The sequence below is a fragment of the Carlito syrichta genome, unplaced genomic scaffold (genome assembly GCF_000164805.1).
Source record: "Carlito syrichta isolate Samal-C Ts95f unplaced genomic scaffold, Tarsius_syrichta-2.0.1 Scaffold307930, whole genome shotgun sequence".
Classification (NCBI taxonomy): Eukaryota; Metazoa; Chordata; class Mammalia; order Primates; family Tarsiidae; genus Carlito; species Carlito syrichta.
This window is the reverse complement of record NW_007252026.1, coordinates 841,898-866,832: the sequence shown is the minus strand read 5'-3', so window position 1 is coordinate 866,832 and position 24,935 is coordinate 841,898. Positions and strand designations below refer to the sequence as shown.

General features: G+C 43.9%; 1 protein-coding gene across 3 annotated transcripts in view; it reads right to left on the bottom strand.

Moving 5' to 3' along the window:
- Positions 1-24,935, bottom strand: part of ANO4 (anoctamin 4) — a 383,517-nt gene that overhangs the window by 285,267 nt on the left and 73,315 nt on the right. The window lies entirely within an intron of this gene.

Here is a 24,935-nt window from a genome sequence, read left to right as displayed (position 1 = left end):
TTGTAGAGATGAGGTCTCACCAAGTTGCCCAGGCGGGTCTCGAGCCCACGGGCTCAGGCAATCCACTCACCTCAGCCTCCCAAAGGCACAGGATTACAGGCTGAGCCACCGAGCCCGGCTTAGAACTGATTTTAAAATAACTCTGTGAAAGGATGTCACGGTAGCCAACATCAAGGGCCACAAGCTCAAAGTAGAGTAAGGAGGAAAGCTTCCTGAAGAAAACGGCCCTGCAGCAGAACCAGAGGGACAACCCATGGGAGTGCCATGCGGGAGAAGAAAAACAGGGAAGAGCTTCTCAACAGAAGGAATGGCAAAAGTCAAGCCTGAAGCTGGGGGCACCGCAATCTGTTGCTCCATCTTTCCGACTGTGAGAGGAGGAATGGAAGGCGAGGGTGGAGAACTCAGAGTCGGCAGGGTGCAAGGGTTTTCAAAGAGGAATTACTCACTCGTATGTTCACAGATGATCACTGCATCGTAAAGACAGGGTTATTTTTCAACACACCTGAGTTATCCATAACATATTCGTTAAACATATTATTATGAAACCTACAAATGGCTATTGGGAAAGAACTGTGTTTCTGCAGACGAGGTACGGCCAGTGTTCTGAGTCCTGAGCTGTACCAGAGCCTTCTGGGAAGGAGAAGCCAGAAAATAATTGACTGCATCCTCGAGGGATAGGTTTTCCTGTTTCCACAAAGTCATGATCGATGGACATTGCCAGCTTTCTGGCGGGTAGTCATAAGAAACTACATGACTCAACAACTAGACAAGACCACCAGACGGCTCACTGATAGTCAAATACAGAACTACCCTGGACAGAGATATAGGCTAGTGTTATTGAAGTAATTGGAGAGTAGGTTACTTACACCATGCTGCTGAGGCCAGGCGTGGGAGATCACGTGGCCAAGGGTAGGAAAACTGAGACCTGCGTTAAGAAGCAGGTAGCCCACGAGGAAGAAAACCCTGGGGAGGAGACACAAAGAGATGCCCAAAGGGGAATGCAGATTCTCAGCTATTGGCGAGGCACAGTACCATGGTGAGAAGCCAAATGCCGAGTGTAACTGAGCAAAAGAATCACTCATAGTTCTACTAACTGCAGAGAAAAATTGGCTGCTCATGTACTGTTATTGACACTATTGTGAGGTGTTCTTCTAAGCAGCACTACAATTACCTTGATTTAGTGAGTAAATTGAAGGCCAATAAGCCTGAAACCAGCACAAAAAAGGAACCCCGTCGACTGACCTCAACTTAACCAACTATCTCCACTCTCGCTGGAAGGCATGAAGGCTAATGGCCCCAGCTCACAAACCCCACGATCACCTAATCTGTAGCACAGCTGTCCATTTCTGTCCCTTTTTTTTAAGTTGTGCGGTTTAACAAGAAGTACTTATTCCTAGCCGGGCTCGTGGCTTAGCCTGTAATCCCGCATGTTGGGAGGCTGAAGTGAGTGGATTGCCTGAGCCCGCGGGTTCGAGACCTGCCTGGGCAGCGAGACCTCATCTCTACAATAAATCAAAAATTAGCCAGGCGTGGTTGTGTGTGCCTGTAGTTCCAGCTACTTGGAAGGCTGAGGCAGAAGGATTGCTGGAGCCCAGCAGGCCAAGGCTGCAGTGGCCGGGAGCGGCCACTGCACTCTGGTCTGGGCGACAGAGTGAGACTCCAACTCAAAAAAAAAAAAAAAAAAAGAGAAGTACTTATTCCCAAAGTTTTTAGGGCATTTATACTTATTATTGCAATTATGTGATTCTAATTAAATACTATGTAACCAACGAAATGTAAATGTAAAAAGGAAGAGAGTTGGTGTTTCTATGAAAAATAAGTTAAAAGTTTTGGAAACATGTTACAAGGCTGAGTCACACATGCAGAAATGTAACCGCAGAACAGCAGCTGTGATAATAATAATGAAGGAAATCATAAAATATGGCATGAATTCATAAAACGCTACATTAATTTTGCACTTTGGTTGTTTTCACAAGTGTCCACACAGGTGATGAATTACAGGCATGGTTTATGCAGGAAAGAAAATGTAGGAAACAAATTAATAGATTCTTACTTGAAGAATAGTCATTGGTCCCACACCGAAAGATTAGCAAATCAGTTTAATTTATGTTTTAGGTTAAAATAAAAATGTTCAATAAATGCATATATTGTATTATTTTAACTATTACCTCGCTAGCCATCTTTTTCATTGACCAAAAAAATCAGTCCTAAGCATTTAGAGTAAGAGGGCTGCTAATTGTATTTCTGGCATCATTAAAAAAAAAATTCACAGTATGAAGATCAATGACCAGTTTAGCAGATGCAAGTATGACATCCAACAATTGAACAACAAAGTTTCTTTTTGTCACTTGTGGCTATAAAGTTTGCCCATCCTTTAATAAAAAGACTTGGTGATTAAATCACAGCAAACTCCACATTTCACTTACATAAGTTAGCTGTTTAGTAAACCTGCTTGTAGCTGCACTACAACACTGCTTTGATTCTTCTCAATTATTTTGTTCTCAAAAATCTCAAATCATATCCAATCTCCAAAAGAGCTAATCAGTCTCTACTAGGCTATGCGTAGGCAGGGATTGCCATCAGTTTTGTGTGTTGGGAACCAGTTCTATCATTCGTAGGCCAGAGGCACAGCTGGAATGTACACTGTGTACCTGCCTGTTTAACCGAACTTACCAAGCGGGCAAGTTTTACAAGTGTTACCCAGAACCAGATAATGAAGTACTTTTTACCTTTAGACATATATATAGAAAGGTCTCTATAGCACACATTTATTATACACTATGTAAACGCCCGATCATATTACTTATACATTATATGGGCATTTACATAGTATAAAATATTTGCATTGTATTCTCAGATTCCTAAAAAATAATGACAAAAGGCAGACTGGCACATAATTATATTTCAAATCTCTCCATCCAAGAAAACTGTTCCTAAGTTATTCCTCCTTAAATAAATAACTATCTTTTTTGTCTCTAAAATCAGATGTTCTATAATCTCTACTTCAAAAAAAATTAAGTTTATTTAACAATGGCTGGATTTAGGGAGCAAAAAACTGTGGAGACATACCAAGGAAAGAGGAGAAAATCCCCAATTCTAGAAAACTTACAATTGAAAAGTTTAGAAAAATGGATAGTATTATAAAGATAGACATACCAAAACTTGGAAATGGTGCATAAACTTCCTTGTCATATTCACAGATGGTCAAGCATGGCAATTACCATTCAATCTGCTAGATCTCAAGTCATCCACCTTTACCAATGGTCAAATTTTACCAAAACCACCTTCTCCTTTCTCCGTTGTGCCTAACCCATCCTGTTTCATACCCAATTCAAGTGCTATGGTCTCTGACTTCTACTTAATTCTTAAAATCTCTTCCCTTCTAACTGATTTCTTAAAATCTTCTACATATTTCCTAATATCTCTTCCCTTCCAACCAATCTATCCAAGCCTGGTCTCACAACCACACTTTTAGACTGAATTACTCTGTGGCCTCCTCACAGGGCTAGCCCATCTGTTCCTGGGCTCCTCCTTAAACATTTCAAACTCCTTTCCAGCACAGGGCTTTTCTTTGCCTGTGCCATCCCCACTGTCTGAAATGCTCTTGCACCCACTCTGGACTGATGGATGCCTTCTTGCCTTTCAGCTCTTTCATCAGAGAGGTCTTCCTAGACTCCTCAGTGTAAATTCCTCTTTCCCAACTGTTCTCTTTCATGTCACGTGCCTTTTGTTCACAGCAGTGATCCCAATTTTTCACTGTGCATTGATTCAAGTGTTTGCTTCATGTGTCTATCCCACTGGACTCTAGGGATTGCACCACATGCATTCACTATTGTATGCCACAGACTAGCAATTTGCCTGGTATACAGTAGGTGCTCAGGAAATACTTTAAACTAAATGAAATAGCATGCCATATGTTAAGTATTACAGCATACGAGGTCTGATAATTACGTTTGCGAATCATCCTAGAAAAAGTGCTACATGCCTCATAGCTGAATATCACTATAGTCAGCTTTGAAGAACCCTTGATGTCCTGAATGTCGTCAAAATGTCTTCCTTTCAATATTTCCTTTATCTTTGAGTAAAAAAAAAAGTCATTGGGGACCAGATCAGATGAGTAGGGAGGGTGTTCCAATACTGCTATTTGTTTACTGGCTAAAAACTCCCTCACAGACAGTGCTTTGTGAGCCTGTGTGTTGTCGTGATGCAAGAGTTCCTTCAGGACCATTTTAGCACATACTTTTCTCATGCCAAGATTTTCAGTGAAAATCTCTATTGATGTTGATTTGGTCTGCTATGCTTCTCACAGTCAGCTGACAATTCTGAGGCACAATTCGATGAACTTTTGCAATGTCTATGCGTTACTGGCCATCCTGACCTCTCTTTATTCGTGACGCTTTCTGTCTCCTCAGAAAAACATTTAATCCCTTTGTGCACTGCCGTTTTCTTCATGGCTTTATCCCCATAAACTTGGACTAACATGTCCCTGATTTCACTTCCACTCTTGCCAAGTTTAACAAGAAATTTAATGTTTGTCCGTTGCTCGAACTCAAACTTCGACATTCTCGCAACGACAGCTCTGATGGCCATTCCAGAAAATTTGTTCCAAAATGGCTTTGTCAGGTAGACTAAGCACTGGCATTGGTGCATAGCTTCCCAAAGGGAGTACTTCAAAGGTGACCGTAGTGATATTTAACAATGAGGTATGCAGCACTGTTTGTAGAATGAGTTCACAAATTTAATTGTCAGCCCTTATAGTACAGAATTTAGCTTTTTATGAACTCATGTAGTATCTTATGATTTCCCTCATTTACTACAGTTGCTTTTCTACAGCAATATATTTTGCATGTGTGATTTGTTATATATATAGTTTAAATGCTTTGGGAACACAATTAAAGAAGAATGAGGAGTTGAATTTAAAAGATTTTAAAAAATTAACTTCATTCTCTTCAAAATTTTATCAGACATTTCTCTTAACATCCATGGATCTCACCTGTCAGTCTGTAAGATCTGTTTCTGTACACAAGTTGCATAAACAGGTAAAAGTATTATTGCTTATTATAATATTTGGATACGCCAATTTTTTAGTTATTTACAGTTTTGTGGAGGCAAATACTCAGTCTTGTCCTCAAAAGACTTTTATGTTGGTTGGAAAAACTATATATTAAAAAATATATATGTAAAAATGTACACACACACACACAACATTGTTTGCCAAATAAAAAGTCCTATTAGCAATAATGCCCAAAATATTCTTATTTTTAAATTGGTATTGCATTCTAGAGAAAATAAAAATTATCATTTATATACAGTCACTGTAATAACACTTTCAAAGTATATGGAAACAGGCTTATAAAAATTTACAACAAATCTAATCCAAATAAGATAGCAAATGGCAATGCAGTCCATGAAATACCATGAGTTTTACAAAATACTGAATGTTAAGAGCTAAATGCTTATGGAGCCTACTAATGACTATTTTCTATCTCTAGCTAAATCAGAGATAGACCTATATAGATATTCATATTTTTCTGCTCATCAATCAGTATCAAACATCAAAAATACTCTAAAGTGTTCCAGAACTTGCCAAAGCCCATGACTCTATTATTATACCAAACACGACCCATAACAACTCTGAAATCTCAGAGAAGTTAAGTAACTTGCGGAGGTTCATGGAGAGATTTAAATCTAGGCTTGTCACATTCCAAAACTCTACACAGTGATGTTTCCCAGATGGTCAGCCTGCAGAGGGATCATTTTCTGTGTGCTCTTTAAGTTCTACATTCTAATGTGCCCAGAACCAGATAGGCAACTGACAGTCTTTTCTCTCCCTCTGTCTCCCTCCCTCTCCCTCCCTCTCATTCTCTCCCACCCCAGCCCCTCCAGGCCGTCCTCTTGAGTGCCCTCCCTTTTAAAAATGATCCCAGAGCATCCACTGGACCCATGACACAGTTTCACACACCCTTGTCCCGCCAACTGGCAGCCCCTCTGCATCCCTCCTCCCACTCTGTCCCCTGGGGCAGCTCTAGTCACCGCCTGGCGCACGTTCCCTGAGACTCCAGAGCCGAATGGGACACATGTCAAGCTCAGTGAGAGTTCCTCTCACTTGGCTTGGATTGAAGAATAAACACTCTTTACCCATCCCACACACTCACCAGAGGCCCCAGGCAACTGTAGGCAGAGCATGGAGGCACTATATAACTCACTCACACATACTCGGCATGTTCTCTTCGGCAGCTGAGATGGGGGGCTGATTGGAGGATGCCTGGCCTTTGAGATCTCAGCCAAAACTCAGACACAGACCCGCTTCAATGTCCTGTTACAGGTATATCAATAAAATACATGGCAGACGAGGCGATGACATTCTGGCCCTGCCCCTCCCGCATTCCTCCGTCCTCACGGTTCTCCGGGCGTTTTTGTCACGTGAACCTGTGGCCTCTTAAAAATAAACCACAGGAATGGTGATGTGAATGGGCGTGATGAATTGTACTAGGGTGGGGGAAAATGTTCCAAAGCTGATTTATGATGACAACTTCACAACTTGGTAAATTTACTAAAAAGTGTTTAATTCTACACTTGAAATGAGTGAATTCTATGATACATAAAATATACCTCAACAGTATTTTTTAAAAGTTTGCTTTTCTCTATTACATAAGGCACCACAAAGAAAAAAGTCCTGGGAACTACAAAGTCTATAATACTCAGTTTTCTAGAATTGAAGATTTTTCTGCCTGGTAGATGAATCCCAAATGCAGTCTGCTAGACTTGCATTAAAGTATACAGCAAGCACTGGTAAAAACAGGGAAAAGAGTCACAGCCAGAGGCTGTGCTGACACATGAGGTCAATGCCAGTGCCAGAGGACTGGTCAAGACCAAGGGCTTCATGGATCCAGGCCAGGAGCTAAAGCTGAGGGGCTGCTGTCAGAGGGGAGGCTGGGATGAGACCACCGGTGACAGGCAAAAAAAAAAAGCAGAGCTGATGAATGGATCAAGAACTAGGAGACTCTCAGTTTTGCTATCAGTTAAACAAACTCTCAAATGATATGTGAAGACAGTAACACTCTTTGGTACCTCCCATATCTACTGTGAGGACACAGGGAGACAAGGCAATGTAGCCGGAAGACTTGAACGTGGCAGGGCTGGCTTCATGGAGAAACAAAAACTTAGACTTTGCTGGGAGGGATGCAGCAGCAACAGGACACTCACTGCCAGAGAATCTTATGAGGAAGAGAGGGTACCATGTACACAAGCCATCAGAGACACAAGCAGCCATCAGAGACACAAGCAGCCATCAGAGACACAAGCCAAAGCCGGATGAGACCAAACAACCACAAACAGGAACACGGCCTTAACATGCTGACTCAAGAAATTTCCTGGAAATCTTAGGACTTCTCAAAAGACATTGATATGGTCACTTACTTAATATGGAATAATGACTACTTTAGGGCTATTCCAAAATAATCATATATGTAAATGAAAACAATTTTATTTCATTCACATAGTACAACGGGTCTTATTGTGGATTGGTGGAAGGAACTCTGCCCACTACCACCATCTCCTTCCTCTTCACCCTCCTTCACCATCACCACCAATACCTTCACAAGGACCAGAAGCACCCGCAAAATCCCCCAAACCACCACTGACACCACCAGCAACACCCACCCCAACACCACTAGCAGCAACCATTCCAAAACCGCCACCACCAACCACCCCAATGCCACCACCAGCCACCCCAACACCACCAGCAACAACCACCCAATGCCACCAACACCAGCTGCCCCAACACCACCAACAACCACCACCCCAACACCCAGCAACAACCATCCCAAAACCACCAACACCAGTCACCCCAACACCACCAGCAGCAACTACCCCACCATCACCACCCATACCACCAGCAACCAACCCTCCCACACCACCAGCAACAACCACCCACCAACAACAGTTACCCCAACACCAACCACCCCAACACCACCAGCAGTAAGCACCCCACCACCAAAAACCCACACAACAGCAGCCACCCAAACACCACCAGCAATAACAACCACCACCCCAGCAACACCAACAACACTACCAGCAACACTACCAACTACCCCACCACCACCAGCAACAATCACCCCAACAACAACAACCTCAACAACAACCCCAGCACCACCAATAACAACCACCCCGACACTACCAACAACCACCTCAACAACTACCCCACCAACAACAACCACACCAGCACCACCAGCAACAACCCTAACATCACCAACAACCCCACCAACACCATCCACCCTAGCAACAACCCAACAACAACCACCCTGACATCATCAACAACCCCAACAGCAGCAGCCACCCCAACAACAACAACCACAATAGCCACCCCAATACCACTGACAACAACGATTATCAACATCACCACCAACAAGTACCCCAATGCCACCAACACCAGAAACAACCACCCCAACAACACCACAACTAACGATTATCAACACCACCCCCAATAACCCCTAATGCTACCAGTATCACACAGATACTCTTACCTATGCTGTAAATTCCTAATTTACTTAGTCAGGAATACAGAATTTAAGACAAAGGGAGCTACATAAAATAAGAAGAGACACAGCATAAATTTTCCCTTCTTCCTCACTTCTCTAGGGTACGTGGTGCTGCCAATGACTCTCTCTCTAGATAGGCAAGTTTTTGCCAGAAGTGAGAAAGAAGCCAAATTCAGGAGAGCAAGTCCTGAAGCCCCACTGTGCAGCCCAGTACCCAGAGTAGACACTACTGGGCTGCACAGTGGAGATCTTATGTTAAGTGGTCTTAGCACACACACACACACAAATAATAATACATAAGAAGAAAAGAAAACTTTTGGAGGCAATGAATAGGTGTATGGTATAGACTGTGGTGATGGTTTCACAAACATACACTTTGGTCCAAACTCATCAAGTTGTATACATTAGATATGTACAACTTTTGGTATGTCAACCATACCTCAATAAAGTGGTTTAAAAAATAAGTCATTCACCATATTCAGCAAATGTACAAAGAATCAAAGCCATTGGTCTAGAGAAAGAGAGAGAATAGTAGATATGTGACTAAATTGTTTTCATTAATTTTTTATAAAAAGTAAACATTATTCATTATTTTAAGTATACTTTAACTCTGCTTTCTGCCATGAAAAAGCACAATACTCAGTGAGTTAGAGAGGTACTTTTTAAAAAAATTTTTATTTTGAAGATAAGGAGTACGATTTAGGGTTAGGTATACAAATGTTCATTATGCAGGTACCCCATTATTTTAAGCCCAGAATATTAAATTGTAATGTTTTCAAAGTGGAAAAAAAAGGAAGAAAAATAAACCCAAATCTTGCCAGATTATGTGCTGTCATTCTTGGGCTTAGCTCGCGTTCTGGAAGAATTTAGGCTCACAGCGCTGATTTTTCCTTTTGAAGTGTCACTGCAAACACCTCTGGCTCTTGAGCTCAACTTGTCCTCTTTCAGCAAGGTCATGGTCCCACGGTGGGAAGGTGGGGACAGCTGAGGAGGCCAAGTCAACATGAGTGTCCTCAGACCACATCCCCCCCCCCCCGTCTTGCTGTCATCCAGAAAGCCCAGTGGCACTAGTTACATCAACTCCAACTCATTCTAGAAAGCATTTCGGGCAGTTTAAAAAATACAGTATTAAAAGATCTAAAAATCTACCTCTCATATGACCTCGCAATCTCCCTACTGGGAGTATACCCGGAGGAACTCAGATCACTCTATGAAAAAGATACCTGCACATGCATGTTCATTGCAGCATTATTCACAATAGCAAAAACATGGAACCAACTGTGCTGCCCATCAAAAGAGGACTGGATTTTTAAAATGTGGTACATATACACGATGGAATATTGCACAGCCATAAAGAAGGACAAAATTATGAACTTTGCAACAACCTGGATGAACTTAGAGGCTATAATACTGAATGATCTATCACATGTTCTCACTCATAAGCGGACCTTAAATAACTATTGTAATACTATAAGAAAGGGATTGGCAGCAGTGGGAAACTGCTTGGGGAGGGGGAGGCACACCTCATCAACAAGGGAACCTGTATAATGACCATTTGTATCCCCAATCCTGAATTGTACCCCACATAGTTAAATTTAAAAAAAAGGAATACAGCTATTCAATCACGACTAAAGGAACACATAATTTTTAAATTTTGAAAATTCAAACAAGATAAATTAAAACATAAGTTTTAAAGAAAGCCATTATCAAGGAAAAGGGGAAATAAGGGTGCAGAAAAATTTCAACTCAAATCAGAACATTCAATACTGAGTCTTTTCAAGATTTATGTACCAAAATTTAGTATTTATTCTCTACTACTTATCTTGTTAGTTACTAAAATATAGACATAACCCTGAACTTGATCTGTGAAGACTAAACAGAATGTAGGCCTGCTCATCGAATGAATGCTGTCTGTGATCCTGGCACTGAGAAGCACCATTCAGCAGGAGGTATAAAATCCCTGCTCTCTACTCCGTGGAGACAGACAATATAAAACCAGCGATGAAATGACTATGTTGGAAGTTCATAGGTCCTATAAAGGAAAGCGGAGCTCCACGGAGTTGGTGAACTTGAGAGGCGAGAAGCGGTGCAATTTCAATAGGGTGTTCACCGACACCTTCACGGGGATGTCCAGCACACTTGAAGGTGAGGGTCTGCTGAGATGAGATGAGATGAGAAGAGTGTTCTCCGGCAGGGGACCAAGGGCGCACAGATCTGGGGCTGGGGAGCGCATGTGCCCAGCAGGAGGACCAGCAAGGAGCCCACTGTGCCCAGAGCGGAGGGGACAAGTGGGGCAGGAAGTGGCATGGAGGAGGAAAGCGTTTTGGTCCGTGGGACAGACAGCAGCATCGAGTGGTGAGCAGAGGACTGGCATCCATGATGACACGGTCTTGATGGCTGCCACCTCCACATCTGTTGAAATATGGTCCCCCGTGTTGGAGGTAGGCCTAGTAGGAGGTGATTGGGTCACGGGCCAGATCCCTCATGATGGCTTGATGCTCACCCCACAGAATGCGTGAGTTCTCACTCTGTTAGGTCACGCCAGAGCTGGGTAAGAGTCGGGCCCCTCCCTCCCCCCTTGCTAGCTCCTGCCAGGTGACATCCTGACTCCTCCATAGTCTTCCACTGGCAGTGAAAGCTTCCCGAGGCCTCACCAGAACCCCAGTGGATGTCGCTGCACTGCAGAACCATGAGCCGCATAAACCTCTCTCCTTGATAAATGACCTCGCTGCAGGGATCCCTTTCTAGCAACACAAAACAGACTAACACAAATGCCTTCTACTGTCGCTGGCTAGCTCAGGGCTCCTGTGCTGAGAACACAATGCGAAGGGTGGAGCCAGGAGGCTGCTGCAATAATGCAGTCATGTGACAACAGTGGCTTGATAGGGTGGTGGTCGTGGAAATAGCAAGTGCCATATTCAGATGTCTTCTGAACCTGTGTTCTTTGCCTTAAGAAGGAACTAGCATTCGATCTTTGACTGAGAGTGTGTTTTAGGGTTCAGGCTAAAATTACTTTGCTCATACTTCATGGAGTAGACGGGTGGTCTTCAAACACATTGGTTCATGGATGGCCCAAAGATTGAAAACAAAGATCAAACAAAAATCTATGTATCGCCTCCTGAAGATCTGCCCCTCCTCCGACAAAATTTTAAGTTGACATCATCATAATTGTATAGGATTACAAAGAATAGGCCGGCTCGGTGGCTTAGCCTGTCATCCCAGTACTTTGGGAGGCCGAGGCAAGTGGATTGCATGAGCCCGCGGGTTCATGACTCATCTCTACAATTAATAAAAAATTAGCTGGGCATGGTAGCACGCACCTGTAGTTCCAGCTACTTGGAAGGCTGAGGTGGAAGGATCACCGGAGCCCAGCAAGTTGAAGCTGGAGTGGCCGTGAGCGTGTGGGCCACTGCACTACAGCGTAGGTGACAAAGTGAGACTCCAACTCAAAAAAAGAAAAGAAAAGAAAAGAAAAAAACAAAGACTATAATTTCTGACTTACATAAATAGTTGAGATCTTAAAACAAAACTTCCATCCCACCTTCATCCATTTGCTAACTAGCTGACCACGCTCAAGCTCCTCTGTGTCCGTTGGAAGGTTTATGTAGCTAGTTTTTCTCCTTTAACTCGTTTCCTGCCCACCTCTCCACGGAATTTTATCCCAACGTAGCATATGTTTATGTTGGAAAGTCTTTTATTGTTTGCATTACCATACTTTTCTGCAAGAAAATATTTCAGCCTGCTGCTCTGTTTGGTGCCCAGGCTGTTTCTACACCCCTGCATGGAGCACTTCGGTAAAATCTGAGATGGAGGATGGAGATGTCTCGCTTTGCTAAAACAGGGGAAAGAGTGACTGTAAAAGGAGATGGAACGTGCAGTCCAGGCGTGGGGAACCAAGTCCCTGAAAACCTTCCATACTTGGCTCAGTTTTTGGGTCCCCCAGAAGCACCTCCCAAAGCCCCTGGAGAGGATCACCCACTGTCTGAGCGATAAAGCGTGTCCAAACAATGTTCTAAATGCAATGCCAACCCAGCTGCCTGGTTTCTCCCATGCTTCCCTTGGAAATAAGAAAGCAACCTGCTATTCAGTGAAATGTCTTTGTTAGGCTTGCTCAGAAGGATACTGACCCTAGCTTTAACCCGACACTGCTGGGACACAGTCTCTTTAAGCCACAAGGAATAGCTGCACATTACGCCGTTATTCACTGGGGAGTAATGCCACCACAGGTTCAATGTCAACGAATAATTCTCAAGATCTCATTTGAGAAAAATAATACACAAGAAAGACTGCTTGAAGGGTACGTAGTCTGTCTACTTTTCATATCCTTTGAACCAAGCCAACGGAGCAGAGAACCGGTTCACAAACAGAGCCTTGCCAATTGCTTTTATAAAATGTTGTTTTGAGGCAATGCTATTAACACAAAAGCATTTTAAGAGAATCAGCCTTACAAAACTTGATGATTTTCATAACAAAACACAGTGTACTCTTTACGAGAATTCCTGGGAGAAATTCTCATCTGATGTTGGTGCCAAGAGTAGTCAAATCATCCTGAGCAAGTGGTTTGCCTTCACTCCCATGGGTGTCCTCCTCTCGCTGGCTGACAGAAAGCTCAGTGCCAGAGGTTGCCTCTCTCTCGAGCCCAGGTCGCTGTGGCATTGCTAATCGACTGTTCCTGGCTCTACTCTGTTCCCACCTCTTCCTTACTTTTGATCTGCCTTTACTTTATATGACTATAAGTATCTGCATTACCATATATTATAAGGTAATATACATAAAATATACATACTGGAGTGAAGTCCTATAATCTCATTCTTCTTCTACATCCATAAAGGAAACAGAGCTTTTTCCCTACAAGCTATTGCCTGTTGTGTAAAGCTTGGAGTCATGGACATGCTACAGATTGTCACATAATGTCATGTTACCAAGAGCACAAGGCACAGTCATCAGGGTCTCCAAAAATAATTCAGACCTAAACAGGTGCAAGAGTATTGAATCAACAGAATAATAAAAACCAAAACATGTTTTTAGATTCAATCACCAACCTTTTTTTTGTTTTGGAGCTCTTGCTTTGTGCCAGACACTGAGCTCAGTATAAAGAATTAAAAGGAAGCTGGGCTCGGTGGCTCAGCCTGTAATCCTGTGCTTTGGGAGGCTGAGGTGAGTGGATTTTCCTGAGTCTGCGGGTTCGAGACCCGCCTGGGCAACTTGGCGAGACCTCATCTCTACAATAAATCAAAAAATTAGCCGGGCATGGTAGCGTGTGCCTGTAGTTCCAGCTACTTGGAAGGCTGAGGCTGAAGGATCGCCGGAGCCCAGCAGGCTGAGGCTGCGGTGGCCGGGAGCGTGCCACTGCACTCCAGTCTGGGTGACAGAGTGAGACTCCAACTCAAAAAAAAAAAAAAAGAATTAAAAGGAAAATAAGCACAATTCATGATTCAAAGAGCCAACCACAGTCCATGGGGAAGAGGAGGAGAGTTGCACGTGTGTGTGTGTGTGTGTGTGTGTGTGTGTGTGTGTGTGTGTGTGTGTGTGTGTACATGTGCATACATAGGTATATGTGTGCGGGTATGTGTGTGCACACACGTGGTGTACCATTCACACTGTCACGTAAGCCTATGTAAGGTTATTCAAAACAGGGCCCAGTCAGTGCCACCCGATGGGAAAATGAAAGACTCTACATTGACTGCCATGGTTTAGGGGAGTCTATTGCTTCCATCTCTCTGGCTATGAAAATTAATAATACATGTCATAACAGAATATAATAATAACTGAAGAGTTCTTTAACTCAGTGACTTGCGATGACAACAACAGGCTAAACTAAGAAAGAGTGAACTCACCCACTACAAGCAGGACCACGCATGGTTTACTGTATAGTTAATGGGGAGTAAGAGTAGGAGCTCTGGCCAGGTGTGGCCAAGAAAACAGTCTTCAGTTCTGTTCTGTTTTGACTCCCACTCATCCTGTACCATGGAAATGTACCCGTTCATAGTGACTGGAGCAGTGTGTGGGCATGGTTTTCAACATCAGTTATGCAGAAGTCTGAATCCTCTTAAACAGCCTAAAATCCTTCAAAAATCAGGGTCTAACCAAAGGGGCCCCTGGCTGGGATCCAGAAGAAAGTTTCCCAAATGTATTTTGAGTCTCATTATATAACACATCACATGAGTATAGACATATACTTATTTGAAGCTGATAGCCCGGCATCATCCAAAGATAGCTTCCAGAGATAAGGAAACTAGCCTTGACACAACTCTGGAACATTTTGTAACCCATCACTCAAGGGAAAAAGCACCTCAGCTTTAGAAAACCCTTTCTCTTGATCTTAGCTAAAAGCACTTGAAGATAGTTAGGCAATTTATAACTGTTGGTCATATTTAATTCATTTTCCCCACACTCCCAAGAGCGAGGATCTGTGAGTCCTTTGCTGTGCCCACCAAATTATTCCTCTCCCCTATCAGTCCGACCAGGATGCCAGTTTCTTGTGTTAACTGGGCTCTGATTACTATCTGCTGAAAATTCTCAGGCCCTGAAACTGTTTAAAGCTAAATATAAGCGTGGCGGCTATGGATTTTATCGCTTAAGTGTAGAGGCTATTCTTATATGCTTCTGACTGGCCCTATTTAACACAGCCTCCCCGGGTGAGGCAATGTCAGGGATTCTTTATTTCATCACTTCACACAGTCCAGTGTGGCTCACCTGCATGCAAGTGAATGAAATTGTAGCCCGCGAGAGCTCACAGTGGCCCCTGCACTGTTCTGGCCATACCGACAGCTCTTGCTGAAGGCACTCCTCCTGGCTATTTTATCTTTCTTTAACAGCAGTCATCTGGTCTCTATTTGCCTATTTCACTTTCCGAGCACATCTGCCTGTATCCTTCCAGCTCCAGGTTCAAGACAGGCCCATGATCCTGCCACCACCAGGGTTATCAGTATCAGTTTCAGGGCCCGAGAACTTTGGTCCACCCTCACTTCCATTCTGTATTTCCGCACCAGCCTCCTAGCTGACCTGTTAACACTCTGACTCCTGCAGTCCGTTCTCCTCACAGCAGCAAGCAAGATGCTTTGAAAGGCCGCCAGTTAAATCACAGCATTGTTGTACTCAAAGCTTAGCCCTGGCTTCCCATCTCATTATGAGTAAAATCAAAGTGTTTATGGACGTGTTCCTCCTCCATTGCTCGCCCTAGCTCTGGGCCCCCTAAGCTCCTACCAATCACGCTAAGCACAGCCCTTTCTTGGGGCCTCTGGACTGGCTGTTCCCTCTGCTTGGATGCCATTTCCCGTCACCCCCTGGCTCGCCGCCTCCCTCCCCTCAGGTCTCTGCTCAAATATCACCTTGCCCAGAGGACAATTCTGACCAGCACACTTCTTGCTCCCTTCCCATTCCCCTTCATTCTGGGTCACTGTACTCAGGTTGTGCATTAGCTTATCAGGTTCTTCCACCTGGATGCAGTGTCTCTGGGGGCCGGGAGCATATCTGCCTTGTGTCCTGAGGCATGCCCAGCACCTAGAACAGGGCCTGGCATACAGGGAATTCTAATAAATAATTATCGAATGACTAAATCTTACAGAGGGCCTCTCCGTCATTCATAATGCCACTGCCCTCACGGGGTCCGCTGTTATACTCTCTGTACAAGTGGTCCTCATTTTATATCCATACCCTGCTCACTTGCCTTCCATGTGGCTACCAGAGTGAAATAATCCACAATCTGATCTTTCCCCTCTCTTACTCAAAGTTGTCCCCTAGTGCCAAGAGAATGCAGTACAACTTCTTTTTTTTTTTTTTTTTTTGAGTTGTAGTCTCACTCCGTCACCCAGGCTGGAGTGCAGTGGCACGCTCCCGCCACCGCAGCCTCGACCTGCTGGGCTCCGGCAATTCTTCCGCCTCAGCCTTCCAAGTAGCTGGAACTACAGGCGCACGCTACCACACCCGGCTCATTTTTTGATTTATTGTAGAGATGAGGTCTCGCCAAGTTGCCCACACGAGTCTCGAACCCGCGGGCTCAGGCACAGTACAACTTCTTTGTACATCATGGAAAACCTTTGGAGATCCGGCACTCTCCCACTGGCTAAACCTCATCTTCTGAACCCCAATGCCTGAATAATGGGTAGCTGCCCTCATGTCTCAGTGCCTTGGCACTATCTCTGCCTGGAGCAGCAGCCTCCCTGGCTCTGCCAGCTGGTAGCAGCTCATCTAGATGGGCTCAGTTCAGATGCTGCCTTCTCACTGAAGCCTTCAGGACTGTCTTGGGCCCTCCCCACCCATGCTCCAACTCTGCTTTGCACAAACTTTACAAAAACTCATCACCTTATTTCATCATCACTCTTTGTTTTCATGTCAGTCTCCCAGTAAACAGCACTCTTTAATGAAAGTGACTCTGTCTTACAGTCTTTACACTCCTAATGTTTGGTCTGTAGTAAGTGTTCATTAAGTGCTTCCTGAGTAAATTAATAGCCAAAAGAAGCAATATAAGATCAGGATACAGCACACTTTGCAGAGAAATCTGAACAATGGGTGCTTTGAAGTTGGGAGTGCAGAAAACATTTATTAAATTCAACTGCAAATTTAAAACAAATAGGGGTTTTTTTTTAGAACAGTGTCAAACCTGAAAATAATAGTGCCATAAAATACTATACAATAAAGTTTAGATCAACAAATCAAAATACGGAATTTTAAAGAAGAGATTTAAAATTGAGTCAATCACATCCTTTTATGCAAATTTTCACCATTTTCCCCAGGTGTCTAAGAAACACTCCCTCCTCTCCCTCAATACTTTGGGAAATGTGTGAAGACAAGTACTTATCATGAACCATGCCAAGTACTTTATTTTTTAAAATACTGTGCAAGATATACATGTGAAGAATACTTTAAAATGCTACTGAGATTCATAAGACAAGATCTGGATAAATGGAAATATATACCCTGTTTGGAGACAGGGTGAGTCAATATCATAAAAAGTTCTTCCTGACTAAGCTAGACATTAGTTTAACCCTTTCCCCCCAAACATGATTTTTTTAAGAGCTAAGTAATTTCTAAAGTTTCATACAGAAAAATAAACATGTAAGAAGACCCAGGAAAATCCCAGAACAAAAAAGAGGAATAGGGTGAGACTAGCCATCACACGTGTGAAAACACATCAAACTAGAGAAAGTAGCACAATGTGGAGTTAGTCAACAAACCGGGAGCAGCAAAACAGAGAAGACACTCCAAAAATAGTCCTTCATCAACAAGGGTACCTGCATAATGAACATTTGTATACCTTACCCTGAATTATACTCCACATCTTTACAATAAAAAATTCCAAAAAAAAAATAGCCCTAACTGTACCTGTGATCGCACAGGTGACGCCACCCTTCCCTGCCACTTCGCACTGGTCCCAGAAAACGTCATCTCTCTCAAGAATGACCACATGCCTGGCAAGGAAAAGATACATCATTCAAGAAATGCTTGGAGAAAACTGGGTCATTTGGGGGGGGGATGGAATTTCTATTTTATTACCAATACAAAATAAGGATGAATGAAGCATGATTTTATTTATGTATAAAATAAAATCATATATAAATAAAAACACAAAAAGAAATTGTGGAAGAATGAGTGTTACAATCTTAGAATGGGTTAGGCTGTTCTGATTATTGCAAAAATTCCAGAAACTATGAAAGAAACATATGACAATGTTGCATAAAAATATTTCTTATGCCCCAAATGCCATAAATAATATCAAAGACAAATCACAAAATAAAGGGAAATACTGAATTTCTTTAGTGTATAAAGAGCTCCTAAAAATCAAGATCAAAACTCAGTATTTAAAAGTGAGGCCGCAAAGTGTGGGAACAGAGAGTTAGTTCATAGCAGAGGTAAAGACAAAGTAAACGCATAAAAAGATATTCAAATTAAACCAGATATCAACTCTTCACCTAGCAGATGAGCAAAAGCCAATGTCAGCTAGAGGCTCAGATGAGGAACCGGGTGCTCTCAGACTGGCAGGGGTGAGCCAGCTCACTTCTGTTCATGGTGATTCAGGGAGAGCCATCGGGGTGGAGAATTCTTCCTACCCACTGCCTGGCATGTAGGACTCTTCCCTAGCCACCCGCCCAGGCCATCAAACTGCAGCCCTGGCTGCTCCCTCCAGGAAACTGCTGCACGTTGACAGGCCTCTCAGTGATCTCAGTCCTAAGCTCTCTCCAGGCCTAAACAGATTGATTAAGTGAGGTCCTGGCTTCACTTCCTTGCGATGATGACTTTGAATGTCAGAGTGTGCCCTCAAGGGCAAAATGTTTGGGTGAGAAACAAACATCTCCTGCAGTCCTGGACGGCACCGCTGCTCTCCTTCCCAGTGGAATACAGCCTTTCGAGTTAATTTAACCTGAGGAATGACTCCACACCCATTTCTATTTGGCCTGTTCCAGACCTTATTCCTTAACCCCAAACTTTCAAAAACAATAAGCAGCATTAGGGGATTCTAATGCCAGTCCCACCTCCCCTGCTCAAAGGCACCCCTCTGTCCTAGCCCCCACATCTCCTGTCCAAGAAGGCACTTCATGTGATACACCCAGACCTTTGGGTCCCACTCAGCCGGCCGCTGGGTCTGGAATGCTTTTTCCACCCCTGCCTTATCTGCAATCTACAGCCTGCCAGAATCCCTATTTGTAACAGCCTGCCTTGTTACCAGGTCATTCACACATGAGACAAGTCCTCGCAAGTTTGCAGCCTTTTGGAGGACAGTAATTATGCTTTCTCCCCCCATCTGTCATTCCTTGGAAACTGACACAATGCTTTGCTTATAGAAGGCACTCAATAAATTTGTATTATTTACTTTACTGAAGCCCATTTGGAGGCAAAGACATCTTCTTGGGTTTTGCATGGAATTTCCAATGGCATATACATCAACATGTCCGTCTAGCTCGTCCTCAGTATAATTCATATGGTCACATCGGTCTGAAACAATTAAATTCTCCACCTTCATCAAGGCCAATGCCAGCTCCACAGGTTTTAGATGGTGTGTTCAAGGGTTACTGCGCATCTGCTATGCACAGTCACTAAACTGACACTTGAGGTACAAAGATAAGCGCACAGTGCCCGCCCTCAAGGAACAGCACATCTGTTTGGAAGAGAGAGACAAGTAGACACACAATTACAGTTCAGTCTGTAAAGAACTGAGGGGTGTCAGAGAACAGAGATGGTCAGCTTTGGGTCAGAGAGGGCAATCAGAATGGCGAGTGCCAACATGCGTCCAGGGAGATGATGTCTGAACTTGCGTTGAAAGTTTAGTCTGAAAGGGAAGAGGGAGCAGTATGTGCAAAGGCACTGAGGTGAGTGAGCGTGTGGCCAATTTCCAAGTGCTACACAGGGTTTGGGTACTTCTGGAGCATTCCATAGAGCTACAGAACAGGAGAGAGGAAAAGAAAGCAAGGGCTTTGTGCTTCAAGGAACCTGGCATGAAGGCCAAGGAGTTCGGTCTTTAACCTGCAATTCCTTCCACGGACATGTGCTAGTAAGACGTTTAGGATTCTAGGGAACAGATTCGCTTTGTCAAAGAAAGGAACTGTCATGTTGCGAATCGCAACAGAGTACAAACCAGTTTAGCTAATTCATCTCTTTTGTCCAGTCAGGTCACAACATCAGAAGCCAAAAATAATGTTTGGGAAAACAGGAAGATATATGTTGCAGTGACAGCAAAGGTGCCTTTGATGAAAAGCATTTCTCGGTGGAATAACCACGGAGAAAAACTGTCCGAGGAAACTGTTTTTCCATCAGGTTCTTTGAAGAACTGTATGTAACAGAAGCAGGACACAGGCCAGGGATCAAGACAGCAAGCTCCACGAAGTATGAGCAGACCCCTCCTCAAGAGTGAGCTGCACTGGGGTTGCCCCGCCAGTCCCTACTGCTGGGTGTCAGGTATACACTGTGAGTGCTGGAAGCATCCGGAAACTGAATGAGGGGTTGGAGGAATCTATCCACAGGCAGCACCCCCTCAACACAAAATACGTAGCTGAAACTCAGGGAAAACCCATGCATAGTGTTATAAGATTCTGTCAACGTCCACAGGAAAAGCCAGATTTCAGCATAAAAAATGCATTTCCTCACAAACAGAAACAAATGACCATACACACTTGCTTGATGTGACTCACTCTGACTGGCACAGCCACGTAATCTGCATGCAATGAACCCAGAAATAATGGACACCAGTGAGACAGATGCCACAAGGCAGTTTTGTGAGCGGTGAATGGCACCGCACGTGTCAGCTGTGTGTGGAAGGGCCTTAGTGGAACGCAGTAGAGCTCCACCCCCTGCCCAGGTGCTGTGCCTGGCTCGGGCCCTAGGGAAGCCCCTCCTCCTCCTACCTCCTGTGGAGTGAGAGGACAAGACCTCAAGGTCCCTCCCGATAATAACAAGGGGCTCTTCACGATGCCCCAGAATGAGCAGGTAGCCGCCATGCCTGTATGAGCCTGCCTATGAAAGCTCACCATTGCCACACTTTTGCTCAGAACACTGATGCTCGTGTCAGTCACAGTTCCGGGGGCTTTGCAGGGCAAAGGAAGGTCCAACCTGCTCCCCCCGGGAACTTCGACTATGGGCGGAAGGCCTTAGGAATGACCACCCAGCTAGTAGCAAACAGGTAAAGGAGCATTGCTCAATGTATCATGGCTGGGCAACAGCCCTCTGAGAGTCTATGGCCCAAGCTTAACGTAGTAGATTCAGAGTGAGTCATGTAGCCAGTTAGTGGTGGGGACTGGACTGGAACCCAAGGGTCCTGAAGACGTCTCTCTGGTACTGGCCGTGGTCTCTGATGGTCTCCAGACACTCATTCCTTCTCTGACATGCACCGGAGGTCCCCAGTGGAGGATCAACAAGAAAAATGCAAGCGGGTGAATTCCCACCGTTTTACGGTGCATTTGCTCTCTATAAGAAAGTACAAGCCAAAAGGCCAGTGGGCAGATGCCTAACTACGGCTTGAAGATTTCCACTAGAGAGAAAGTCCACAGACCCGCCATGTGTTTCTAACAATCCCTGGGCTCTTCAGACTTAAGAGCAAACAGCCTGACTGGAGAATTAAATGCTAACTATGAGGAAGTTTCCCCCTTTTGTCTTGCATTATTTGGAGCTGTGATTTGGTTCTCCTCCAGAATGCCACCATCTCCTTCTACCATCCAAGAGATGTCTCTTGCCACATAAGCATTTGTGACAGTCTGGATAGAACATTATGCTACTGAGGACATGGATCTAGCATCTATAGGCCTAAATGAATTCAGCAGGGAGGCGCAGATCAAAAATGCAGTATTCGGCACAGCTCTGAAACATGTCTCCTATTTTATACAATCCATCGGATAGCAAGTTCCTTTCGAAGGAGATCACTATAGCTGGTGTTAGAAGTTGTTTTGAATCTCTGCTGAAGAATGACCCTCCCTCTAAGAAGCTTTATGTGGGAGCTGCACAGGACTCTATTTATTCTGTAAAAGGGGCTCATGGAGAGATAGCAAAAGGGATTCTACTGAATTAATTACATTGGAAAAAACGAGAGAAAAATGTAGCCAGCATCTCTTCAGTTCCCAAAGGAAGGCTGTATCACATAATCAAATGAATTTACTTTGTATCACTCATAAACGCCCCCTCTTAATACAAAGACCTTTTAGACAGTAAACATATCAAGATTTGAGGGCAGTCCAACCTAGACAGATCCAAATGTCATTAATTAAAATGCAAAACGGCTGCTATTTCTGATCCTGGTAATCAACTATGGAAAATAGTTTCAATGATAAGACTGTCTGCAGAAGCATGAGGCTATATTTATATTACAGAGGCAACCTCCTCTCAGTTACATGATCATAGTTTGTACATTTGGAGTTTAGTTACTAAAAGAAAGGCTGTACCCAACACTACATGAATCGGTGCAGTTGTCACTGAGTTTGCCTGTACAAGTACACATACACGTGCATAAACACACAGCAGCAGTGGGGAACAAGGATGCAGAAGGCAGGCGTATAAAAATGGAGACTTGATTCACAATTTAAGCTGCGAGTTTCAAAATTAAAACTACAACAAGAAACAGCAAAAGCACCGTGTTGATGATAGCTTTGTAATTAAGTGGTGTGAAAAACGAATGAGTTCACGAATCTAGGTCCATCGACACCCATTCCAAATAACTTTAACCCGCCGGGGCTGCAAGCACAGCAGCAAAGCACACACACAAACCAAATGTTGCAGTGACTTCAGCACACCAAGAGGCTATGGCTCCACTCACACAGCTTTTACCGTTTTTCCTGCGGTAGTTTCTAGCTGCCTTCAGAGACCCTGCAAAGGAATTAACATGACACCACTCTGTGAAACAAGGAAATGTTGAAGAATGTGTACTCCCAATTCAAAGGAATTCCTAAAGGCATTATCTGGAGGTGAGGTATTGGAAGCAGGGAAATCCTTTAAAAAAAAAAAAAAAAAAAGCTAGCTAACACAATGTCTCAGGAATTTTCCTTCTGTTCTCGAAATAAGCAATATATAACTATTAGAAATGTGTGTACATAATAGTCACAAGTAAAAAAAACAGTGCATGTGTATATGTGCTTGTATAGATGTCTGTATGTATGCATATGCAATTGCATATAGGTAAACAATCTGTTTAGCAAAATAAAGGAAGCCTGAGGAATATTTCTCTCAGATCTAAAGTTGCTATTAATTAAAATGAAATATTTTCTAAATGCATCTGAAACTGCCTGCAGTGTGAAATCCTGAGTCTATTTCCATGACACCCACATAGATTCCAACTCTTTCCATCTTTGACTATCTCCAATAGAGTTGCCAGGCACCATATAAAGTCCTTACAATTGCAGAAAAAGAAGATTAAATGAAGTAAGAACACACCATTAACGATGAACATAAACTTCTCACCCTTAAAGAATCACCAGAAGAAGCAGAAAAGTCTGCCCGTCAAATCACAGTACATATTGCTGCGAACCACAATGCTGAAAATACTTCAGACATTATTTAAGGATTCAGAGACTACAGTCTTCAAAAATGAATTTTTTGTTGTTGTTAACCTATATGCTGGTTTAATTCTTGAGCTGAGCTATCATGTAAACATATACAAATTCCTGCTCTTTATTTAAATGTATGCTTTCATATACTCAAGGAACCCTTCACCAAAGAGAAAAACAAAAACAAACAAAACACCAAATGCATCTACTTTGGACCCAGGGAACAAGGTAAAAGCAGATGCCTGATGTCATCACCACTATTTTAAGAAAAATTCACATGAACGGTGGAAAAAAAAGTGGTGAAAATGGCTAGACAGCTCAGGAACTTTACATTCCAAACTCCCTAAAAGCAGAGGCAGAAACCAGAAATTCCACTCCACGCCTCCCCTTTATGACCCCAAATCACATCGTATCAGGGTCAGAATTACATTTGGTGGGAGCCCTCCCGAGAGAGAAATGGACCAGAATTGAAAAACCCGCAAAAACCAAGTGAGATAGCCTGTCTCCAGTCCAAGACTTGGAAAGAACCAAACGGAATTACAACTGCGAAGTCTGTTCTTCAGAATGTTGCTTGGACCAAAACAAGTCAAAACACCTGCTACCCAACTCCCTACCCCCCAAAATCTCCCAGTAAAGAGAGACTCTTGTTGGTTTCCTGTGTGTCAAAAACAGCCAGCAACAGAAGTGAAGTTGGGGTGCTCTTTGCAGCAAACCCCGGGAGACGAGGGGAAAAATCAGAACACTGTTCTAGGAGCAGTGCCCCAAAATAAACAATCTGCCACACACGTTCTCCATCGGGAATCTGTTTGTTTTCTCTGAGAAAATTCTCACCGCTCCAGGAGCCTCAAAGCACTGTCTCTCCTGGCAGGAGGTCAAAACTATGTTATCAACTCAGAAATGTCTCCCTCATCACTGCCCTCCCATCCTCGGAAGAGGCTGCAACACATGGTCTGCAGAATTCTGTACCCGAGACGGGGAGGCAGAAGCGGTGAGGTCATGCAGTCTACTCCGCCTGCCAGTGCAGGCTTCCTCCCGCCGCCAAGAAGGTTTGGCCCAAGTTGTAAAGCCCCACAAGACACAGGGTCATTCTGGTCCCCAGGCAGGTGCGCAGCACAGCTGCCCTGCAGACGGACACAGCCCACATGTACGGGTTCCTTCCACCCGGGAAGGTGGGATCGTGGCCAGGCGGGCAGATGGCCCGGCCCTTGGGTGCCCAGAGCCCCTGGGCCCCCAGGGCTCATGCCCATGCTCAGCAGGCATCCCCACGCTGCCCTGCACACTGCAGCTCGCCACTGAGAGCACCTCCTGGCCGCAGCTTCAAGGACAAAGAAAGAGCACGGATGTCTCCATCACAGCCGAGGGGCTCGCAGTTAAGAAAAGCAGATGAAAAGATCAGCCATCAGGCGGCTGGCCCTGGCGGTTTGGTTAGCGG